This window comes from Helianthus annuus, chromosome 13 (genome assembly GCF_002127325.2).
Source record: "Helianthus annuus cultivar XRQ/B chromosome 13, HanXRQr2.0-SUNRISE, whole genome shotgun sequence".
NCBI lineage: Eukaryota > Viridiplantae > Streptophyta > Magnoliopsida > Asterales > Asteraceae > Helianthus > Helianthus annuus.
Genome location: NC_035445.2, coordinates 85,965,554 through 85,989,572, shown reverse-complemented (window position 1 = coordinate 85,989,572; position 24,019 = coordinate 85,965,554). Strand labels below are relative to the sequence as shown.

Sequence of the window (24,019 nt, the reverse complement as noted above, 5' to 3'; positions counted from 1 at the left end):
CGGCGGACTATTTTACAAACAAAATGGAAACATTAAGACCACTGTGGGTATAAATATTGAGTTGCCAGTATTATCGGCAAAAAATAGCGGTTCGGATTATTTAATCCAATTTGCCTTTATATATTTGTTTTTTCTTTTTTTATATATTTTATATGGTACTGAATTTTTTTTAGGGAGTTAATATTCACACACTTATCCCCTCTATTTCTCTATATATACATATATATATATATATATATATATATAGTGAGAGATAGAGTGAAAAATAATGTGAAAATAAGATATAGAGGTGTGAGAATAGTGAGAGCTTTTTTTTTTAAATATAAATTATCATTACTAATAATTATCCAGCTGAATGGCGAATACGGTTGGCGCCGGTTCGTCTTGGATGTGAGGCGAGGTTTTACGAATTATTCCACTGTCGTGCCTTCGGGCGGGTGGAGGTCGGGTTTCCGCGCATCTGGGAGAGCCAAGGGACTGGCGGCGGTCGAGTCGTCGACCTTGGCCACAACGCCAGGTGTCACGGTAGTTGGCACGTCGTTCCTTGCCGTTAAAAAAAATATTATTAATAATTATTAGGTTTAAATGATTAAGAATAAATAAGAAGTCAGTTAATATTAAGTCTTGAATAGTCTCTTTTAATTTGAAAGTTATTATTAGGAGTATAGCTTTCTTTTGAACTTCTACATAAATTGAAACAACCTGTTCATTAGTTAGTGTAACCGTAAAATTAGCTTTGATAACCGGCCACCCATTAACCAAGTATTTAAATGTCACCGTCATTTTTATTTACTGATATTAATAACTCCAAAAATCATAAACCAACCATCATATTTCAACAAAATGGGTTGATCTCTATGCTCATTCCACTGTCCGACAATTTTGGTCTTTTTGAAAAATTTCTGAAAGTAATAATCACTTTTCCTTCATATTGTGAGTGCTTGAAAATGAAAGTAAGAAAATAATAAGAAACTATTATTTTTAATTGTATAGAAACATATATGAGGGATAGAAATAGATTTAGAAGGTTTTAAAATGTGGTTTTAGAAAACTTCATTTTTGGCTCAGTTTCGAATGGTTGTGGGATGATAGGCTATAGCAACCCATCCATGCTTATATTTTTTGAGGTTTCCATTTCAAATCTACCGCATGTGGTGTCATTGTCTATCACTTTTGTTTTTTACGATCTCACCTTCCTCTTTGATTTCGAGTTGACTTGTTTAGCCATGGTAAATTTGAGTTGTAAACATGCCTAGTTTGAGCATAATTTTTCAGCTCGAAAAAGGTTTCGAGCTGAGTCAAATTAGCTGATATATTTTTGAGCTCGAGCCGACCCTTGTTCCTTCAATAAAGATTTGTTTTAGAGAAATTCATTTTTAACATTTTCTCCAATAATGGAGCAAACCTTATTTCCTCTTCGAATATGAACAATATTCATTCTTTAAAAAGAAATGACCTATCTTCTAAACCGTCTTTTTATTATTTTTATCTATTGGTATTGTATAAAGATTAATAAGCTAGAATAACTTTTTTTAAATAAATAATTACTATATATTACTTTACTATATATTAATAAAGGAATTTAAATGAACAGTGATTTTAATATTATAATAATATAGAGTTTTTTTTATACTTTTATTATTTTAATATTATAATTATAATAATAGTTATTTTCTTTATTTTTTAACTTTAATCTTTTTTTTAATATTAGGGGTTGGGATAAAGTTTGTGTCAACCGGCATCGAACCAGTACTGGTATCGAAAATACCGGTACGGTCCTGTTCCTTATCAGTACATGAAAGTAAAAACTAGCACTAATACAGAAAACGCCAAAAGTTGGTGCCGAATTGATATTGGAAATCTTTTGGTTCGGAAAATTCAGTGCGTCTACCCGGTACCATTTGCTCATCTCTGATCACGGTTACCGTACGGAAAACGGTACCGTACAACTTTTTTGTTGGTTTTCTTCAACTATTAATTTTTTTCTTTTTTAGTTTCAGGGGTAGGGATGAGCTCGGTGCCAACCGATACAGAATCGGTACTGATACCGAAAATACCGGTTACGGTACCGGTATATGAAAGTAAAAAACGGTAGTGAACCGATATCAGGAACGCCAAAAGTCGGTACCGAATTGGTACTTAAGATCTCTCGGTTTGGCAAATTTGGTACCGATATCCAGAACAATTTGCTCATCTCTGACCACGGGTTTCATACGAGCAACATCGTTACCATACAACTTTTTTAGTTGGAATTTTCTTTTGGTTATCTTTTAGTGTTTTTTTTTCTACATTTTCTTTTTATTTTTATCAGCAGTTCTGTTCGCAACACGCTTGTAATGATTTCAAAACACATGTAAACACAGACTAAATAACAAAAGAAATTCGTCGCAACGCGGCAAACTTCTTTAAACATAGTTAAACTAATTGTTAATGGTCTTGGAGAGATGGTTGAAGATGAAAAAAAAAATAGTAGACCATCATCTTATATATGCCTGTTTTTTTATACAAGAAGTGGAAGATTGCCGTAGAAAGCCTAAGGGTTGAGAATCTGTTATCGGAAAACTCACACGATAATGCCAATACCCTAATAGCAGGATCACGTAGACCGAGCGTGCGTTGAGATTATGGCCTTCAAGAGGTTATAGCGGGAAACTAGAGAATCATTTGCTTACCACTGCACCACCCTTTGATTGTATTTATATTTAGAGTTAAATGTCATTTTAGTCCCTGTGGTTTGGGTCATTTTGTCAGTTTAGTCCAAAGTTTTGAAAAGTTGCTATTTTAGTCCAAATAGTTTTAAACGTTGCCATTTTAGTCCACTGGGTTAACTCCATCCCTTTATTTTGTTAACTAGAAGGACATTTGAGAATTTTCGATAGCGGTACCGGTACCCACTTTTGAGAATTTTCGATACCGGTAACGGTTCGGTACCGAACGAGTACCATGCTCAGCCCTAAACCACAGGGACTAAAATGACATTTAACTCTTATATATTTATAATATATACAATTAACTAATTTGCCCATAGCAACAAAATTCTTCTCAAATCTCAAACATAATCCCATAGCAACATTAACAAGGTGAAACCTACTTGCATTCTTTACTTGACTAATCATGCATATCCAGGTTCTTAAAGCAGCATAATATGTTAAACCCGTCAATAACTTTACAAACGACAAGCATTAATATACTTAACGGTGTTATACACGCCTGCATTTCCATCACCTCCGTCTTCTTCCCTTGCAGTATCATGTCTTCTTTCGACATAAGCCATTCATTGCCTTCTGTCAGGCCTAAAAACACGCATTAAAACTTCAGGTCTGAGTTTAAGCCGCGAAATACCATCTCTAGCGCTGTTTGACTCCATAATAATCTGTATATTAAAGATTTAATATTATGGCTATAATAATATTGTTTTTGAAATCATAAGTAACACGTTTAGTTACCGTTCTTCGTAAATCATGAACCAGATACGCAAACGCAGGGATATTAGGATGGGGTTCAACTTGATTCACTATACACCCATTGCTTCCATAATGCGAATAACTCTACCGTCTTTTTTCTTCCATACGAAAATATGACCACAATCTGATCCACTCATAACATACTCACTATCAGGCCCGAAAAAACTAACCCCTTTAACCGTAAAATTATTCCTATGCCCAGAATACATCTGTGGTTGTTCATCCAAGCTATCCACGTGTTCTTGTGACACTGCAATGGGGCACGGGCCTAAACCCATATTCTTTTGAAACAAATAAATGAGTTCGCCGTTATAAGAAACAAGAAGCTCACTTGTGTTGGAATACGACAATGGAGTTCAGGCTTAATATGTTTGAAGAGTAGAGATTGTCGGTTCCTGTGAACGTGGAGCAACAGAAAAGCTTTGTGGAAGAATTACTTCTCAAATCGAACTGCGACAGAAAAGCTTTGTGTAAAAATTACTTCCTACTTTGTGATACAATCTGGTTAGTAGCGGGAACGGTTAAAGCTAATAACCGTTCGTAGCACACAATTAAACAACCAAAAGAGAAAATCCAGATTATTTCTCTAATATATATCATAGATGAAAAGTTCTAAACGACTCCACCAATAATATAAACATATCAAAATCGAAGCAAAGAATAAAATTTAACGCAACCGCGCATTTAGGGGCAGTTTGTTTGACTCTTAATGGTTCAGACCTCTTACTGGTTCAACACTTAAAGATTCAGACTGTTTGTTTCACGAGCAGATGTCTCTGAATGGTTCAGACATTTGCCTCTGAATGATTAAGATTTATACAGAGTCTGAATGGTTAAGACATCTAATCTAAATTGGTCAGACATTTGCCTCTGAACGGTTAAGCATTATACAGGCTCTTAATGGTTCAGAACTCTTACTGGTTCAGCACTTAATGGTTCAGACCTCTTACTGGTTCAGCACTTAACCATTCAGATGTTGTCAAACAGCCCCTTAGTCTTTAGAAAAAGCGAACGAACGAAAGTTATAAGAAAAAAAACAAAACTATAAGGTTAAAATCATATATTATTTACAGTATAAGGCGTGTACGAGAAACTTATAAAAAGAGTCAAAGTTATTATTCACGCAAGTTGGTAACTATTATAAACTAGTGAGTTAAAAACGGATATTGTTTATAGTATAAGGTGTGTAATGAAAAAAAGGTCAAAGTCACTATTCACAAAAGTTGATCAGTGTTATTATATAATTTCCGTATCTTGAATTTCTAGTTCTTATTGCTTTGACTATACAATGGTCAAACGAATTATGTTTCGGATAGAAATTGAACTTACATGTTGGACGAATCCATCCTCACCGCAGCTATAAAATATGTGGGGACTTCCAGGCTCAACAGCAAGCTTGTGAACGCGCCCATTGTGCGTCCCTAATTCTATTGTTTGAACGTTGTCGTTGTCTGCTACTTGACCAAGTTTCTAAATTTTGATATGTTTTAACATGTGCTACTATTTGATCTATCATACGTATATGTAATCGAACTGAGAGTTTGACGAGCGTTTTTTATATAGAGTTAATCAATCACCTGACCATCACCACCAGAAGTTACTATAGTCCTGTCATCAGTAAACGGGATAATCCGAGCCTGCAATATATCTTTAGCATGACCCGAATCATAAGAAAGGACCAAAGCTTTGGTTGCCACATTCCACAACATAACTCGCCGGTCATCAGAACCCGACACCAGGCGATCACCACAGCGGTTGAACTCAATCGTGTTTACTACCCAACCTTCATGCCCAATTAGTTTACCAGCAAGACCAATCCCTCTTACAATACCCTACAACTCATCCATATATTAAATCCATTAAAACAATTACTTAATAAACAAACAAATGTCATGAAGTTATAATCTACAACCACAACTATACAAAACCCAGCTAACAACACTAACTCATTTCACAAAAAAAAAAAAAAAAAAAAAAAAAAAAAAAAAAAAAAAACACTCAAACCCAGCTAGATATCAACATTAAACGCCTAAATCATTTCACCAAAATAAAAAGAAAAAGAAAAAAAACAATGAAGTGACAGTGATTATAACATTGTTTGAAAGTTAGAAAAAGAACCTGAGAAGCAGAGAATCGGTGGTGGAAATTTCTGGGGGTATTGAGACCTAATTCTTATAGAAATTGGTACTCAGAGTTTTTATTCATTTGGCATATGCCTTTTTTTGATGATCTAATACAAAGAATAATAGGCCTTAAATAGGCAATACAATAGACCAAACGAAGGAAACTAATAAAAGAGAATAATGGCTGGAGATATGCATGGATCTTTGATTGAGAGGGAAACAAGGAGAGATAATTATGCACAAAATAAGAGTAAATTACAAGTTTTGTCCTTTATGTTTACACCAAATTGCAGGCGCTGTCCTTTTTTCAAAAGTTTACAGGCGGTGTCCTTAACCTTTCAAAATCTTGCACGTTATGTCCTTTAGGCCAAACCCAGTTAGATTTTTTGGTTAAATCTGGTCATGTGTTTTGCACATGAGGGCATTGTTGTCATTTCATCTATTCAAGGACTATTATGTAAAATAACTTATGTTTAGGGACTAGTTGGTAATAAATTGAAAAATAAAAGAAATATAATATGTTTGTCTCCATCTCTTTGTCTCTCTCACCTCAGGAGACCTGCTTAACCTAAACCCTAACCCTAGCAACAACAATGGCGGACGATCCACCACTCTCCAATCCAATTCCGCCGCTATGCTCCTCCGTCTTCTCTGGAGACCTCTCAAAACTGTAACGGAAATTGCTCCTGTAATTGTTCTGGAATTTACGGTTTGGATGTTGCTGGACGATTCGATGGTGGTACAGAGGTTTTGATGGTGGACGATTCGATGGTGGTACAGAGGTTTTGATGGTGGTACAGAGAAATGGAGTACAGAAAATCCGATGGTGTCGGTTGTGGGGCGGTGCTGGGTGGTGGGTTAGGGACGGCGGTGGTTGTGGAAGGTGATTAATTGGGTTTATTTGTTAAGAGTTGAATCAAGTTGAATCGAGATGATCTTAATAATGAATCGAGATGATCTGAACAATCGCCATTAACGACTCTTTTCAGGTTCTTCTTTTTCCCCTCGCATCATTCGATCCGTCAAACTTATTATTAATCCTTCTCTCATTCCTCCTAATTTCCATTTATTAATCTCCGGATATTCTGCTATTACATGTGGTGCTGGATGATTTGAATTGAATTGAATTGTTTTCAAGTTTTTGTTTGAATTGTATGTTATCATTTTACGAATTTTATGTTCTGATGGTTGAATTTGATGATGATTGTTGTGATTTCCAGATACATAGAGAGAGAGAGAGTTTATATATTGTTTTATTTTTAAGTTTTGTAGAAAATAGTCCCTGAATAAAAGTTATTTACAAAATAGTCCCTGGAAATGTAAATAGACTAATATGCCCTCATGTGCAAGGCACATGACCAGATTTAATCAAAAAATCTAACTGGGTTTGGCCTAAAGGACATAACGTGCAAGATTTTGGAAGGTTAAGGACACCGCCTGTAAACTTTTAGAAAAAAGGACAGCGCCTGCAATTTGGTGTAAACATAAAGGACAAAACTTGTAATTTACTCACAAAATAATGTATTCTCAATCTTCCCCCTCAAGTTGGAGCATGTAAATTTCGAATGCCCAACTTGCTGAGTAGAGAGTTGAGGTGCTGAGCTCCAAGGGCCTTGGTTAACAAATCTGCAATTTGATTTTTGAAGCTAATATAAACCGGTTCAACTTCTCTGCTTTCAACTCTTTCACGGACAAAGTAACAATCCATCTCTACGTGCTTTGTTCTCTCATGGAAGACTGGATTGTTTGCTATATGCATAGCTGCCTGGTTATCGCAGAACAAAACAGTTGGTTCTCCTTGTTTAGCATCTAATTCACTCAACATCCACCTTGCCCAAATCACCTCGCTGACAATAGTGGCCATGGCTCTGTACTCTGCTTCTGCAGATGATCTTGAAACTACTGATTGCTTCTTTGACTTCCATGATATGGGCGCTCCCCCGAGAGACAATAAGTAACCAGTTCGAGACTTTCTTGACAAAGGGCATCCTAGCCAATCCGCATCACAATATGACAATAAGTTCATGCCACCTTCTTTTGGTAATAATATACCTTGCCCCGGAGTTGATTTCAAGTACCGCAAAACTCTAGTTGCTGCATCCATGTGGTTCTGGCGAGGGTCTGTCACGAATTGGCTGAGGACATTCACTGCGTAGGTGATGTCCGGTCTGGTGGCCTGCAGGTAAAGGAGACGGCCAACTAACCTCCTGTATTGACTGCTATCCACTTTATCTTCTCCTTCTCCTTTCCCAAGCTTAAGGTTTTTTTCCATGGGAAAGGAACTAGGTTTACACCCTTCCAGGTCGCTATCCCTCAGGATATCTAGCGTGTATTTTCTTTGACTCAAGACCAAACCTTCCTTAATACGAGAGACTTCGATTCCAAGAAAATATTTCAACGGACCCATGTCTTTGATGCTGAACATCTCGTCGAGCTGATCTTTAGTGTGTTGTATTTTTACAGAGTCGTTTCCAACTATGACAACATCATCAACATATATAAGCGCAGCTACATAGGACCTTTCTGACTTATAAATGAACAGAGAATAATCTGCCTTTGACTGTCTGAACCCGAGCTCAACGAGAGATTTTGTGAATTTTTTATACCAGTTACGTGACGCCTGTTTCAAACCATAGATGGATTTTCTTAATCTACAAACACGAGCCTCCCCCTGTTTAGCAAAACCCTCTGGAATCTTCATGTAGACTTCTTCCTCTAAATCCCCATGCAAGAAGGCATTATTCACGTCAAGTTGGTGAATTGATGCGTGCGAAGTGTAGTATATTTTTTATGTATATTTTAAGCCCTTTTTACACTTTTAGCCAAGTTTTAAATTTATAAAACACGATATTTACTAACACTAAACACACATATGGGCAAGTGCACCCATCGTGGACGTAGTATAGTGTTGGTAAGATACCGAGGTCGTCCAAGGACACAAGAGCTTTTAGTACCGGTTTATCCTCAACGTCTAATCAAATCAAAAAGTTAGAAAAGGTTTTTAAACTAGAAAAATAAAAACTAACTAAATGCTGAAAAATAAAATAAAATAAAAACAGATAGACAAGATGAATCACTTGGATCCGACTCGTGTATTAGTATAACCTTTGATTATTTTCGCACTTTGCACTTGTTTAAGAGATTATCTTAGTTATTGTAGTAGGCCCCTCTTTTGAAGGCGACGTTACCCTCAACCCAGTAGTTTGAGTCAGCAAGGATACAATCCTAAAGGGTTGGATTATTGGAAGATAATTAATTAAGTTATTAATGCAAATTGTGGTAGGCCCTGCTTTTGGCGGTGATGTTACCCTCGGCTAAGTAGTCTGAGTCAGCATGGATACAGTCCTAAATAGCCGGGTTATAGTATTAATAGTAGTTAACTTATGAGGGGGTCAAAGAGTTTGGATCCTCGCCATCCAATACCTATGGGCATTGAAGGAGATCCTACTAAATTTGACCCAGGTCCCTTGCAGGACCTCTAAACGCTGAACAAGGGCAAGACCCTTACCAAACCGTTCCTTTAACCCCCGACCAGGTAGCCAACATACCTCCATATAGACCGTGGAGATATGAATGGTGAAAATCTTTTATTTTATATAGACAGTAAAATAATGCCATGACACCACGGACAAACGATAAGGAAAGATCACCTTCAACATAAGTAACTAGTTATTAAAGTCATTAATACAAAACCAAATAAAAAGTGCAAAAGATTAAAAATAAAAAGTATTATACTAAACACTTGTCTTCACCAAGTGATGTAAGAGACTTAGGCAAACATGGCCTTGATTGTCAAGAACTCTTACGATCAATCTTGGATCCCGAGACGACTCACACACTCTACAATGGACAATGGATGATGGTGGTGGATGATGGTGTTGGGTGGTGGTGGGTGGTGGATGAAGTGTGAGAGAGGTGGTGTGCCAAGGGATGAGTTGAAATGAAACCAAACACTCCTATTTATAGGCTGAACAGAAGGCTGGGCACGGCCCCGTGTCCGCTAGACACGCCCCCATGCCCGTCTGACACTCTCTCTCTTCATTAATTGTAATTCGCAATTACAATTAATGCGTCTGCTGTACTTTCACCACGCCCCCGTGCTCACTGGACACGGCCCCGTGGTGGGCAATGGAAGCTTCTATAGGTTTGTCTTTTCTGCTGCTTCTTGGGCACGGCCCCGTGCTGGCTGAGCACGGGGCGTGTTCAGTCTTCTGTTTTCTCTTCTTTGCCGTTGAGGGGTCGGGCAATCCACTTTTGTTCCTTTTCTTGTATTTATGTTAGAATTAGCTGTCTTTTTGCTTCTTTTGTGAATTTGAGCTCATTTCATCCTGAAAATACAAAAGGAAGACAAAAACACTCTTTTCCCAACATTAGTACTTAAAAAGGGTTAGTTTTATGCCTCATTTGATGTAATTTATATGTTGCATTTTACACACATCAAATACCCCCACACTTGAACTTTTGATTGTCCTCAAGCAAAACTCTTTAAATATGTGGCTTACACTCCCAAATGGAATGGGTAGAAGAGAAGGTTTTTGGCTTGTCATAGAGTGTCGGGAATCCAAGATCTTTTTAGGTTTTATTTTTATTTTATTTACAATCCTATTCGTTATGATTTATTTAGAACGTTTCATAAGAGAAATTACTTATTTAGGCTTAGCATGCCTTTTTAAAATTTCATTTATATACAAGTTCACATACCTCACGGGAGAAATCACTCAACACTCGGCCGAAGGTGTAATTTTTTAGTGAATCACTCGAGAGCGGCATGGAACTTATTCCTACCATAAGCTTGCCAAGCAATCAATCCTCCTCCTTTTTAACTATATACCTTTGTAAATATCAAGAGGACTTTTTGGGTGAAGGGTTAGGCTTGGGCTAAAGGTGGGTGGTTGGGTTAGTGGTTAGTAAAAGTGCGAAAAGCGTAAAAAACGTCGGTTTTCGTAAAACACTTTGTTTTTAGTGACTTTTTATTTTGAAGTATTTCTCCAAACAAGCTTTTGTTTTCATAGCTTTGTTTGTTTTTAACTTCATCATTCTCTTTTTTTTTTTTTTTTTTTGATCACACAAAAAACTGAGCTTACGAAAAACCGAGCTTGTTACTAAAATAAAGGGTGAAAATAAAAAGGGTTTTTGGTGGGTAAAAAGGGTTTTTAGGGTAAAGAAATGAAAGGTTTAGGCTCAAAGGGGTTAACTAGGGGGATTTTGGGTAGGTGGTAAAAAAAATTGAAAAATAATGGTGTAGAAAGAAAAATGGTTAGTCCTAATGCCTCCATCATTTACTTACTTGGGTTTAAGTTGGTGAGGACCGGGAATGAATCGTCGTGGCAAGTTCTAGAGTTGTAAGAACCAAGCGGCTATTCACACAAGAAACGAAAAATGAGCATTTAGTCTAAAGATGTGAATTTGTATGCTCAATAAAGGCTCAAAACTCACTTTTGTGGGAATGGGTTTTTAATGTGATCAAGTATATATAATCAAATTTTAACTAAGCTTGTTATGCCGTTTCATAATTTTCTTATGTTGGTTCTTGTTATCACGACGCTCTCGGTTGTAAAATTTGTAAAAATATAACCTTATTAATCTTAGGATTCCTAACTTAAACTTTAGACAAGTAAAAAAATGAAAATTTTTGAAAAAAATTTGGGGTGTTTAGCGATTCCAATAGAGTTTTGTGTAAGTCTTGTTGTTAGGACTTGCAAAATTTCGAGGTGTTAGCTTCCCCCCCCCCCCCCACACTTAAATTACACATTGTCCTCAATGTGTCCCAAAAATAAATTTTTAGGTTGATTGGATGTGTAATGTGGTGTTAAAAAAAACAAAGATTTATGTTACTGGCAGTCTGGACACGGCCCCGTGGGGACCGGACACGGCCCCGTGTTCAGGTGCCAGTAACAAAAGTTAAAGAAATGAGACAGAAGCCTGGACACGGGGGGCGTGTCTGGTGAACACGGCCCGTGTCCAGTTACCTGAACTGGGCATTTTTCTGCAGGGGGTTCAGCACGGGGCCGTGTTGGTTGGACACGGCCCGTGTTGAGCCTTCTGTAATGGAGAATTTTGTGTCGGGTTGCCTTGTTCTTGTGCATAGGGCCATTTTTCTCGTTCCCTTTGTCATCCTTTACCACCATGAGTGTGTTTTATTCCTGAAAATTAAAACTAAAAGATTAAACTAAACTAAGGGTAGTTACGCGGAATGCCTCCGTGGTGCGCCACGTTTATAAGGGTCCTTGGCTAGACCCAATGTGAGGTTATATATTTTCTGAGTGGGATGCTTGGCGTCCCATGTTACACCGTCGGAGAACAGCATCCAAACTTGAATCAATAACCTTCATGTAGTTGACCGGGTCGTCGTCTTCTATTCTCTTCCCAACTCCGAATTTTACTTCATCATCCCCGTACCTCAAGGTGAGTGTTCCGTCATTCATATCTACCACCGCTTGTGCGGTGGCAAGAAATGGTCTCCCCAGTATGAGGGGGACCTCGGTGTCTTCCTCCATATCGAGTATGACAAAGTCGGTTGGATAGACGAATTTGCTTACCTTTACCAAGACATTTTCGATGACACCTTGCGGGAATTTGACGGATCGGTCAGAAAGTTGTATGCTCATTTTTGTAGGACTCGTTGTTCCTAGGCCGAGTCGTTTAAACATTGATGAGGGCATGAGGTTAATGCTAGCCCCAAGGTTGGCTAGTGCATTACGAACGGGGGACTCCCCGATTGAGCAGGGAATCGTGAGGCTTCCGGGATCGATTTTCTTTTGGGGAAGTTTATTGAGTACGAGGGCAGAGCATTCTTCGCCTAAGTTAACTAATTGCAAAGTTTCAATTTTCTTTTTATGAGTGAGGAAGTCCCTCATAAACTTGGATTATTTGGGCATTTGGGTTAGGACATCAATAAAAGGAATATTGACATGCAATTGTTTTAATAGACTTTCGAACTTTGCGAATTGCTCATTGGTCTTTTGACGAATTAACCTACCGGGGTACGGGACTCGAGGAGCCTTGGTAGGCTCTGGTGACAGAGGGGAGTCCTTCTCCTGTAGAGGCGGGGGTACCGTTTCTTCTGTCGACGGTGGCGCTTCTGCAGGCCCCACGGTGCGGTTTCGTAACGTGATGAGATGAACTTTCGCTTTGGGGTTTGTTTCGGTATTGCTAGGTAATGCACCTTGTGGTCTCTTGGCAAAATTTTGGGCTATTTGATTTAATTGTTTTTCTATGTTTTGAATACTAGCTTGTTGATTTCTAAAATTTGATTCTAATTGTAGAAATCTTTCCGAGTTTTTCTTTTCAGTGTCGGAGATGAGGCGAGATACAGTATCTTCAAGCCTTTCTCGTCCACTTTGTTGTTGAGTGAAATTTTATGACTCATTTCTTGGTTGTTGAAAGTTTGTTCGTTGGGTTTGTTGGTTACTACTATTGCCGGGTTCTCTCCAACCAAGGTTTGGGTGGTTTCGCCATCCTTGGTTGTAAGTGCCCGTTGGAGGACCCGACGGCCTAGGTCTATTATCAATGTAGCTTACCAATTCTTGTTGATCGTCCGTTTCTTTCATACAACTCCAATTTTCATGTGGCCCACCACACCCTTCACAAGCCATAACCGAGACTGTTTTTGTCATTTCTAATTTTTTTTATTTTTGAAGAAAGGGCCTCGATTTGGGCTTGTAAAGAAGTGCTTTCATCAACCTTATGGGCGCCCGGGGCAATAGATTTATTGCCTCGGGGGGTGTGCCATTGAAAATTGGTTTGAGCAATTTCCTCAATTTGGTTATATATTTCATGTGGGCGGCGATTACCTAAAAGTCCCCCGGAGCTAGAATCAAGTGTCTGCCTTGTGTGTGGCAACAGTCCATTATAGAAAGTGGATACTTGTTGCCATATTGCAAGGCCATGATGTGGACACTTGCGTAATAGCTCCTTGAACCGTTCCCAAGTTTCATATAAGGATTCCCCGTCCTCTTGTGAATATGTATTAATTTCAGTCATTAATTTAGCCGTTTTAGCGGGAGGGAAATACTTATATAGAAATTTTTGGGCTAGTTCATCCCAGGTGTTTACCGATCCAGCTGGGAGGGCGTTGAGCCAAGCTTTTGCTCGGTCTTTTAGTGAGAAAGGAAACATTCGGAGACGGATGGCGTCGTTTGATGCTCCATTGATCCGAAAGGTATCACATATTTCTAAGAAATTAGTAATATGTAGATGGGGATCCTCGTCCGCAAGCCCATGGAAGGTTGCAGAGTTTTGAAGCATTTGTATCAAATGCGCCCGAAGTTCGAAGTTATTAGCTTCAACATTCGGTGCATTGATAGCGGCGCCTAGGTTACATATGGTGGGTCGTAGATAATCCATGAGGGTACGTTGGTCCGCCATTGGGGGTGGATCACCCGAAACTTACTCTTGGTTTTTAGCTTTTAATCTTTTTCTGAGAAAGCCTTCGGGTTCTTCTAGAGGTTCTTTTATGTCCTTATTAGAACTGGAGCTCATACACTATGTAGGATTGGCATCTGGTTCCAAGTCCTACAATAAAAACAGAAAAGAATGCTGGTCAGAAGGTTCACCACGGCCCCGTGCTCAACGAACACGGCCCGTGGTCGGAGTTACAATGATTGTTGTCCAGATCCCAGTTACTGGAAAGTTGGACACGACCCCATGTTGCACCGACACGGCCCCGTGGTCAGCCTTCTGTAACTTGGAAAACTAAAAACTGCCAGTAACGATGGTGGGCACGGCCCGTGTCCAACCAGGCACGGCCCGTGCTGAGCTCTGCAGAAGCTGAAAAACTAAGGAAATCCTAAAAAATTAAAAAGAAAAATAAAAATATGATTAGGCCGTTGATTCCTAACTTTCTTAAAATCCTTGTGTCCCCGGCAGCGGCGCCAAAAACTTGATGCGTGCGAAGTGTAGTATATTTTTGATGTATATTTTAAGCCCTTTTTACACTTTTAGCCAAGTTTTAAATTTATAAAACACGATATTTACTAACACTAAACACACATATGGGCAAGTGCACCCATCGTGGACGTAGTATAGTGTTGGTAAGATACCGAGGTCGTCCAAGGACACAAGAGCTTTTAGTACCGGTTTATCCTCAACGTCTAATCAAATCAAAAAGTTAGAAAAGGTTTTTAAACAAGAAAAATAAAAACTAACTAAATGCTGAAAAATAAAATAAAATAAAAACAGATAGACAAGATGAATCACTTGGATCCGACTCGTGTATTAGTATAACCTTTGATTATTTTCGCACTTTTGCACTTGTTTAAGAGATTATCTTAGTTATTGTAGTAGGCCCCTCTTTTGAATGCGACGTTACCCTCAACCCAGTAGTTTGAGTCAGCAAGGATACAATCCTAAAGGGTTGGATTATTGGAAGATAATTAATTAAGTTATTAATGCAAATTGTGGTAGGCCCTGCTTTTGGCGGTGACGTTACCCTCGGCTAAGTAGTCTGAGTCAGCAGGGATACAGTCCTAAATAGCCGGGTTATTGTATTAATAGTAGTTAACTTATGAGGGGGTCAAAGAGTTTGGATCCCCGCCATCCAATACCTATGGGCATTGAAGGAGATCCTACTAAATTTGACCCAGGTCCCTTGCAGGACCTCTAAACGCTGAACAAGGGCAAGACCCTTACCAAACCGTTCCCTTAACTCCCGACCAGGTAGCCAACATACCTCCATATAGACCGTGGAGATATGAATGGTGAAAATCTTTTATTTTATATAGACAGTAAAATAATGCCAAGACACCACGGACAAACGATAAGGAAAGATCACCTTCAACATAAGTAACTAGTTATTAAAGTCATTAATACAAAACCAAATAAAAAGTGCAAAAGATTAAAAATAAAAAGTATTATACTAAACACTTGTCTTCACCAAGTGATGTAAGAGACTTAGGCAAACATGGCCTTGATTGTCAAGAACTCTTACGATCAATCTTGGATCTCGAGACGACTCACGCACTCTACGATGGACAATGGATGATGCTGGTGGATGATGGTGTTATGGTGGTGGTGGGTGGTGGGTGGTGGATGAAGTGTGAGAGAGGTGGTGTGCCAAGGGATGAGTTGAAATGAAACCAAGCACTCCTATTTATAGGCTGAACAGAAGGCTGGGCACGGCCCCGTGTCCGCTGGACACGCCCCCGTGCCCGTCTGACACTCTCTCTCTCTTCATTAATTGTAATTCGTAATTACAATTAATGCGCCTGCTGTACTTTCACAACGCCCCCGTGCTCACTGGACACGGCCCCGTGGTGGGCAATGGAAGCTTCTATAGGTTTGTCTTTTCTGCTGCTTCTTGGGCACGGCCCCGTGCTGGCTGAGCACGGGGCGTGTTCAGTCTTCTGTTTTCTCTTCTTTGCCGTTGAGGGGTCGGGCAATCCACTTTTGTTCCTTTTCTTGTATTTATGTTAGAATTAGCTGTCTTTTTGCTTCTTTTGTGAATTTGAGCTCATTTCATCCTGAAAATACAAAAGGAAGACAAAAACACTCTTTTCCCAACATTAGTACTTAAAAAGGGTTAGTTTTATGCCTCATTTGATGTAATTTATATGTTGCATTTTACACACATCATGAATCATCCAAATTCTTTTCACAGCCACGGCCAACAAGGTACGAATAGTAACCAACTTTGCAACTGGTGCAAATGTATCATGATAATCAACCCCTTCGAGTTGAGTGAAACCCTTCGCCACCAATCTCGCCTTATATCTATCCACCTCTCCGTTTGGTTTGTACTTGATTTTGTAAACCCACTTTGAGTCAATCGCCCTTTTGTTTTTAGGCAACGCCTCAAGAGTCCAAGTACCATTTTGTTCAAGGGCCTTAATTTCTTTCTTCATGGCTTCTCGCCATTCATGGTTCAGTGATGCTTGATGAAAATTCTTGGGCTCATCGCATGAGTCGATAGCTGACAGAAAAGCTTTATGGGTGGGAGAAAAATTATCATAAGAGATGTAACAAGCTAGAGAATGTACCGTGGATGAACTTTGATTTGCTGTGGGTCGAGTATGGTCTATTGATGGGGGAAGCTTGACATTGTAATCGTTGAAGCGTGTTGGTTGGGTTCGAACTCTGGATGGTCGAACTTGGGCATTTTCTTCCTCTCGAACCGAAGTGTTTTGTTCAGAAGGACCAGCACTGTTTTGCATTTCATGTTCTGCAATTTGTGCATTGTTAAGATCTTGATCATTAATGTTTGAGGTGTTCAAAGATGCCTCAACTAAAACTTCATGGCTGATGGTCTCGACATCATCCTCGTGACCGTGGGCATTCTCTCCATTCTGATTTTCTTCGTTCCCATTAACATGAGGGGTGACTAAGGGTTCGCCTTCATTAGTCTCATTGTAATACCAGGGCGGAAAATCAAAAAGTTTCTCATTTTCGCTTTTGTTGATACGATCCATGCTCTTGAAAGGAAAAACATTTTCAACAAATTTCACATCTCTTGACACCACCATTTTGCTATCCGTAATGTCATATATTTTGTACCCTTTTGTTCCCGGTGGATAACTTAAAAATACCCCGGGTTTCCCTTTCCATTCAAATTTGTCTCCATCTGTGTCGGTGTTTCTAAAGTAAGCGAGGTAACAAAAAATCTTCATATGTTCATAATCAGGTTCTTCTTCATGTAAAATTTCAAATGGGGTTTTGTTGTTTATGGTGTTTTATGGGAGACGATTGATTATGTAGGCCGCTGTCATGACACACTTGGCCCAAAACTTCTTTGGAAAATTTGCCTCAAATCTAAGTGCTCGTGCAGTCTCGAGCAAATGTCTGTGCTTACGTTCTACAACACCATTCTGTTGTGGTGTGTGTGGACAAGTGGTCTCAAGAATTATGCCCTCTTGAGCATAAAAGTTGTGCATTCGGTTTGAAATAAACTCCCCCCCCCCCGTTATCACAACGAATCCTTTTAATTGATTTTCCAAATTACGTTTTGATCATTTTGTGGAAAAATATCAGATGGTCACCCGCATCAAATTTGTGTCTTAGAAGGAAAACCCAAACAGATCGACTGTAGTCATCCACGATCATTAAAAATAGTTTGCTCTTGAAAGAGAAGGAGTTCTATACCTTCCCCAAAGATCACAATGCAACAATTCGAAACATTCTTTGGTTTTGATAGAACTTATGGGAAAGGTAACCGTGTGTGCTCGGCTTTAGCACACGAATCACAATCAATAGTTTTAAAAGACACATTCTTGACAAAATCAAAACGAGAAAGTTTACCGCTAGAAGCATGACCAAGTCTTTTATGCCATACCTCCACCGACGCCGACATAGCCTTCCTTTCTCGTTCGACCATCTTCATCCGGTATAAGCCATTGTGACATTTACCCGTTCCGATCAGTTTCTTCGAATTCAAGTCTTGCATTTCGAAGAAGTCTGGAAAGAAAGTTACAGTGCAATGAAGGTCTCGAGTCAGCCGACTAACCGACAATAGGTTGCAAGTAAAATCTGGAACGTATAGGACATCTTGGATTTCAGTCCCATTTGGTAAGGTGGACGACCCTTTCCCTTTAACAGGTGTAGAGTCTCCATTTGGAATTCTTACGGGTAGTTCGCGTGTTGTTTTTAGGTTGCCATGAAACAGATTGAGAAGGTAGGTTATGTGTTCGGTACACCCTGAATCAACGATCCAGTTGCCATCATCGCCTAATCTAGCCCTCATGTTTGCCATCCACTGGATTATCTCGTCATTAGTGAACGAGCTAATGAATTGTTCGTACTTCTCACGGTTTAATCCCGGGATTGAACTCGATTGATTTAGGTTGTCGGCAGCGGAATTGGATTTAGTTCGGCTCTGGTCATCACCGGCCATGGCGGTGAGCAGGAGTCGATTGAATGAGAGGCGAAGAAGAAGCCGAAGTGTATATTTTTTTAGGGTTCAGGAACCCGCTCTGATACTATATAGAAATTGGTACTCAGAGTTTTTATTCATTTGGCATATGCCTTTTTTTTATGATCAAATACAATAGACCTTAAATAATAGGCCTTAAATAGGCAATACAATAGACCAAACGAAGGAAAAGAGAATAATGGCTGGAGATATGCCTGGATCTTTGATTGAGAGGGAAACAAGAAGAGATAATTATGCACAAAATAATATATTCTCAATAATTCTCTGCTAATGTTGTGAACACCTTTTGTTATTGTTGTTATGTAGAGTTGAGGTCTTCATTTTTGAGTCAGTTGAAGAACATTTGTGGGTGTGAAATTTTGAAAAGTATGGGATAATTAAAGTGAGAAATGTAGGAAATATGATGATGATAGTAATTCATATATGCTCTTTTTTTTTTTAGGTTTCTTCATTTGGCTACTGTCCAATTCTAGTCATCACCCTTGCACCAGAATATATTTTTATGAAGAACATTTATTACGAATACGACATATGCAGACACCACTACGGACGAGGAATGGGTACTGTATTTTTAGGTTCGGTCGGTATAGTATTTTACCTATTTTTATTCTTCAAATACGATACCGTATCAAGCATTTTCGGTATTAATACTGATGCTTATTTTTGACGATTTTCGATAGCGGTACAATACGCTCATCTCTACACACCACTATGTTGTCATGTTTTTTTATTCATTCTAAATATTTATATTATATATACATATATATATTTTTTTCTTTTTTTTAAGTTATATATATAGATGCTGGATCATGTACATGACAAAAAACTCATACGAAGTGTACGTGACTAGGAGATGAGGACAAGTGGCATTGGCTTGAGGGTAATTTAGTCTTTTCTCACTTGAAACAACTTCCCCCATTGATTTTTAAACGGCTATAACTTTTTCATACGTTAATATTTTTTTTAAAAAAAATAAATGTACCATATTAACGAACATTTTATTCTCTTTAATTCGAGCAGCATATTGCTGTAGATTGCTTTAAAAAATTTTAAAGGATTCTGAATACTCATTAGTCCATTACATGATTACATGATTTTGAATACCCAGCACATGACTACGTGATTTTGAATATTAATTACGTGATTACACATTCAGCATAAACCATTACGTGATTACACATTCAATATAAATTCATAACATGATTACACATTCAATATGATTTGTTATAACTAATGTTATTACAATTACGCTTATTACGTGATTACGCATTCAATAATAAGAACTTGATTGTTTATGCTTTATTACGTGATTAAATCTCTAATATACGATGTTATATAGTTATTATAGGTTGATTTAGCTAATGTTTTGTATATAATTTATCCTTAATACATGATTAGACCTAAAATCTTGGGTATTCCATATGAAATATTATGTATTAGATGCTTTTGTTTTTACGTAATTACGTAATCACTCAGTGTAGTTTCACATAAAATATATAATGAAATCACATAATAAAAAATGTATATGCAAAATCACGTAGTTACGTAATAATACATAGTCAACTATTGTTACGTTATCACATAGTAGGGTTTCACATAAAATACTATAATAAAATCACGTAATCACGTAACGGGTATTCATAATCCTGTATTCAAATCACGTAATCACGTAGTCATGTGTTGTGTATTCAAACTCACGTAATCACGTAATGACTGTCATTGTTGCGTAGAATCGTACAAAGATACCGTCTTGTACGATATCTGGACTCTCTCTCTCTCTCTTTCTATATATATATATATAGGACAAAGATCCGTTAGGAACCACCCTTTATTGGGATAACCGCGAGAACCAATGTGAATATAACCAAAAATGCCTAAAAATAGCTAAAAAACACACATTTTTTATTTATTTTTTTTAATATTTTTTTATAAAAAAATCGGTTTTTTTAGTAGCCAAAAAATAAATTTAAAAAAAAATTTGGCTACTAAAAGTAGCGATTTTAACATAAAAAATATTAAAAAAAATTTATATTTTTTTTAGATTTTTTAGGGATTTAGTTTTTAACATTTTAGCTTGGGGGGGGGGGGGTAGGTTTTTGGGCGGTGGGGGAGGGGAGTTTAGGTTTTTTTTTTTTTTTTTTTTTTTGGGGGGGGGTGGGGGTGGGGGGTTTAGGTTTTTGGGGGGTGGGGTGAGGGGGGTTAGGGTTTTTTTTTAGGTTTTTTGGGGGTTTTAGTTTTTAACATTTAGCTTGGGAGGGGGGGTTAGGATTTTTTTGGGGGTGTGGGGGGGGGTTAGGTTTTTTTTAGCTATTTTAGGTTGTGTTCACATTGGTTCTCGCGGTTCTCGCAATAAAGGTGGTTCTCGCATGAACCTTACCCTATATATATATATATATATATATATACATGTAAAGAGTATGGTAAAAATATGGTTATCGTACATTACATACGCTATATTTTGAGCCATACACGTGTCCTGATTCAGTTTCGTTTTAATAAGGTTAAATCAGACAATTAACTCAATCATCTGAGGGCAAATTCGTCTCTTCATTCAATTAGCGAGAAGTTCGTTACACTGTTATCCCGGTAATTATTATTCAAATCAGTTTCAAATTTTCCATAATTCTCAAATTGCAGTTTCGTTCTTCTGTGTTAGGGTTTCATTCAATTTGTTTATTTCGATGGATCCACAGAGTAGCACTGGACGAACAGATGTTGATTTTGAAGAAAATCGACCGATCGGTGATCATGCTCAATTATCTGCTTATTAGAGAGTATCGATTGAGGATGTTTTAAATCCGCGGCCTGCAAATCCAATTCCAATTCCAATTTCAAGTACAAGTGCTGCAAACGAGTTTTCTAATGGTAATTATGTTAATTCAGATATCTAAATTGTTCGTATAATTGTTTTTTGTTTAATCGTAGCATTGTTGTAGCTGTTTTTGAAGTTTGAATGTTGATTATACATTTGTATTGAAAGCAACATGCATAAATTCGCATGTTATTACTCTTACAATTCGCATTTGATTTTATTTTTTTGCATTTTCGCATGTTATGGTATAATAAATCGCATATGTAATACAGTTTAATCAATATCATCATTTTTCGCATGTTTTGTTCATACATTTCGCATGTGTTTTATGTTTTCTGATTTTGATTCATGTAGATGAAAGGGTTTACACTCCGGAGGTTCAAGCATCAGCTACACCTGTTGTTGGAATGCAATTTATCTCTATTGAACAAGCATATGCGTTTTATCAATCATATGCTAAGTTAGCTGGTTTTTCTATTCGGAAAGGTGGTGAAGTACACAGTGGTGGTATAATTAAAACCAAGTATTTTGTTTGTTATAAAGAGGGACATAAGCCTCTGTGTATTGATGATCATTCGAAGTCAAAAAAGCAATTCAAAACAAGGAACAGGGGGACTATTAGGACTGGATGCAAAGCTCAACTTATGATTTGCACTGTGGATGGTAGATTATATACAGTAAAGAGATTTGTTGATGGACATAATCATAAGTTTGTATGTCAAAATGATATTCACATGCTGCCAGCTTACAGACAAATGTCAGATGTCCAGGAGGAGATGGTATGGGAACTAGGCACTTTAAACCTTGGTCCTGTCAAAGCTTTCCATATAATGAGGAAACGTTATGGTGGTTTCGAGAACGTTGGTGCCACGGTTGATGATTGCAAAAATTTTAGGAAGCGAATAAACAGCTATATAGGAGAATATGACGCTGACATGGTGATAAATAGGATGACTGACAAAAAAAGTATTTAGCTGATTATTCGTTTGAATAATCTGTTGATGATGACAAACGTTTAACTGGTTTGTTCTGGGCTGATGGTTTATGCAAGCTTAACTATATGGAATTTGGAGATGTGATATCCTTCGATGCAACTTTCAAGACAAACAGGTAAGTGTTTCAAGACAAACATGTTTGTTTCTTATTTTCGCATGTTTTGTTTTGTTAATGAGCTTTTAATATCGCATGTATAGACAACAGAGTGGTGTTGAATATATCGCATGCTATACTTCTGGTTTCGCATGTGATTTTTAGTAATTCGCATATCCTAAACGTGATTTCGCATGTGTTGTTCAGGTACAAGATGGTGTTTGTTCCGTTCACTGGCATTGACAACCACTGTCGAAATGTAACAGTTTCAGCTGGGTTGTTGGCATCAGAGAGTATTGAATCATATAAATGGCTTCTGAATTCATTTTTAAAGTCATTTGGTCGGCATCCAAATGTTGTAGTGACGGATCAAGACCCTGCTATGAAACAGGCTATTGAGGAGGTTTTCCCTATTAGCAGACACAGATTGTGTATGTGGCACATAATGAAAAAAGTGGCAGATAAGGTATAGCATGCAATATTTTTGTGTTTTATTGGTGTTATTTTTTTATTTTTAGTTTTTTGTTATAGGCTGATATAAAAAGCATTTATTGTTATAGATTGGACACGAGTTGTACAATAACGATGAGTTTAAAAGGAGGATGTGCGACATTGTTTGGACTGATTCGATTGAGCCCGAAGAATTCGAGAGACAGTGGAAGTTGGTGATGATTGAGTTCGGTCTCACTGAAAACAAATGGATTGATGATATGTTTGGGATGAGATCCATGTGGATTCCGGCTTTTTACCGGCACGAGCCAATGTCGGGTCTTATGAGAACAACTTCAAGATCAGAGAGTGGGAACCATTTTTTTTGCTAGGTGGCTAATTCACAACTCACTCTCGTAGAGTTTATGAATCATTTTGATGGCGCAATGGATGTTCAAAGGTTCAATCATAGAAAGAATGATCATATTTCAAGATATACTGAGCCAGCTGATTGGAGTGAAACTACCTTGGAAAAAGATGCTGCTAAGATCTACACCAGGTCTATATTTTTGATCAGCAATTAGAGATTCATGGAACAATTTCCGAATGTTTGCCGATGGACACCAAAGTCGAAGGTCCACGTATCAGAATATTGTTGAAGGACTTTAAAGCACATGGAGATGGTTTATTGGAGGTATTTTACATGTTATTTTAGACATGCGAATTTGTTACGTTACACATGCGATTTTATTTTATTCATTTTACATAATTTTTTAGCCATGCGAAATTGTTATTCTATACATGCGATTTTAAATTTTATTATTATTATTTTTTTTGGGTTATTTCCTAGGTGTGGTTCAAGAATCTTGAAAATGATGTAACTGCACAGTGTAGCTGTTTGCGTTTTGAGCAGTATGGGCTGCTATGCAAACACATCTATTTTCTTTTCAAGATGTTTGGTGTTAAAGAAATTCCAAACAAATATGTTACGAAGAGATGGACGAAGGATGTGGTGCCAAATGAGTTAAATGTGAAGTACAATCTAAATATTGGTGGTAAGGATGTGCAACACAAGGCTAAACGCAGGGCCGGCCCTGAAGGTGGGCGGGGAGGACCACCAAACAGGGCCCGTGATTTCGTAGGGCACGTAATCTTAAAAAAATCTAATATTATATATGTAATTTTTTTAATATGGTATAGCCAAACAAATACTAACATAGGCCCACATACAAAAAAAATC

The 24,019-nt window shown here is 37.9% G+C and overlaps 1 non-coding gene across 1 annotated transcript; it reads left to right on the top strand.

Moving 5' to 3' along the window:
• Positions 1-13,469: 13,469 nt before the first annotated feature.
• On the top strand, positions 13,470-13,576 carry LOC118485989. Its single transcript, XR_004877846.1, has one exon. It is a non-coding gene; the product is annotated as a small nucleolar RNA R71 (small nucleolar RNA).
• Positions 13,577-24,019: the final 10,443 nt, after the last annotated feature.